Source organism: Gavialis gangeticus, unplaced genomic scaffold (genome assembly GCF_001723915.1).
Source record: "Gavialis gangeticus isolate Ggan-Ray unplaced genomic scaffold, GavGan_comp1, whole genome shotgun sequence".
Classification (NCBI taxonomy): domain Eukaryota; kingdom Metazoa; phylum Chordata; order Crocodylia; family Gavialidae; genus Gavialis; species Gavialis gangeticus.
In genome coordinates, this window is record NW_017728992.1 from 12256610 (window position 1) to 12258062 (window position 1453).

Consider the following 1453-nt stretch of genomic DNA (forward strand, 5'->3'; position numbering starts at 1 on the left):
GGATTTGGCAGCTTTGGAGGTGGGAGGAGCTTTCCCCATGCTGTAATGGAGACAAATGAGATCCTAGCCCCTGCCCACCCACCCACATCTGACCCGGGTTGGGTTAATTCAGCACACAGTGAGAAAAGCTTGCCTATGAAGTGGGTGGATGGTAACAGGATGGTGTTCAATGTAGATAAATGCAGGGTGCTGCACCTGGGGAGAAGGAATCCACAGCATACATACAGGCTGGGGAGCTCCCCCCTTGCAAGCACAGAGGTGGAAAGGGAGCTTGGAGTCATTACTGACTCCAAGATAAACATGAGCTGCCAATGCCAGACCACAGCCAGCAAAGCCAACCGCACCTTGTCGTGCATCCAAAGATGCATCTCAAGCTGGTCCAGAGAGGTGATACTCCCCCTCTATGTGACATGGTCAGGCCACAATTGGAGTACTGCATCCAGTTCTGGGCACCGCACTTTAAGAAGGACATGGCTTGCCTTGGGAGGGTTCAGAGAAGGGCCACCTACTTGGTTGGAGGGCAACAGGACAGGCCCTATGAGGAGAGGCTGAGGGACCTGAACCTGTTCTGCCTTAGCAAGAGGAGGCTGAGGGGAGATTTGGTGGCTGCTTACAAACTCGTAAGGGGAGATCGACAGCAAATAGGAAGGGCTCTATTTCCCCCAGCAGCACCTGGGGTGACGGGGAACAATGGCCAGAAGCTGCTGGAGAATAGGTTCAGATTAGAAATTAGGAGGCACTATTTCACTATTAGGGTGGCTAGGATCAGGAACCAACTTCCTAGGGAAGTGGTCCTCACTCCTACCTTGGGTAAATTCAAAAAGAGGTTGGACGAACACCTGTCTGGGGTTGTGTGATCCCAGTGTGTGCTCCTGCCAGTGGCGGGGGGTGAAACTAGATGATCTGTTCAGGTTCCTTCTGACCCCAAACGACTACGAAACTATGATACTATGCCTGTTTTAGTTGGTTGCTTTTTCACTGTTAGCTATTTACTCTTCAAAATCTGCTATGGCCCTTCTCATTTCCCTCTTGCACATTGTCTAATGTAATTTTCACTTTTGTTTCATAGCTTCCCTAGGGTCAAATTCTGGAGGACTTCTGCTTGGCCTTAATAACCTCTCCAATCTTGCTATTTAGCAAACATGATTTGCTTTTTGCCTTGCTGCTTCTCTTTTTTCTCAGCAGTGCTTTCTGTGCTATTTTCTCTCTACAGGCGGTATGTACATTCAATGCAAATTCAGGGTGTTCTTTTGAGAAAGTGCAGACTTGTCTTTTTTTTATCACAGGAGCTATATACTTGCAAATAAGCAGACAGCGGTTAAGAACATATGTCTAGTCAGGCCAGGTGATGTTTCAGATAATAGTCCCATATTTTGGCCATAAACAGAGAGAGTGGAGAAATCCTTCCTGCAGAAGAAAACCCCCATTAGTATAAATCCAGGATAGTAAGTTG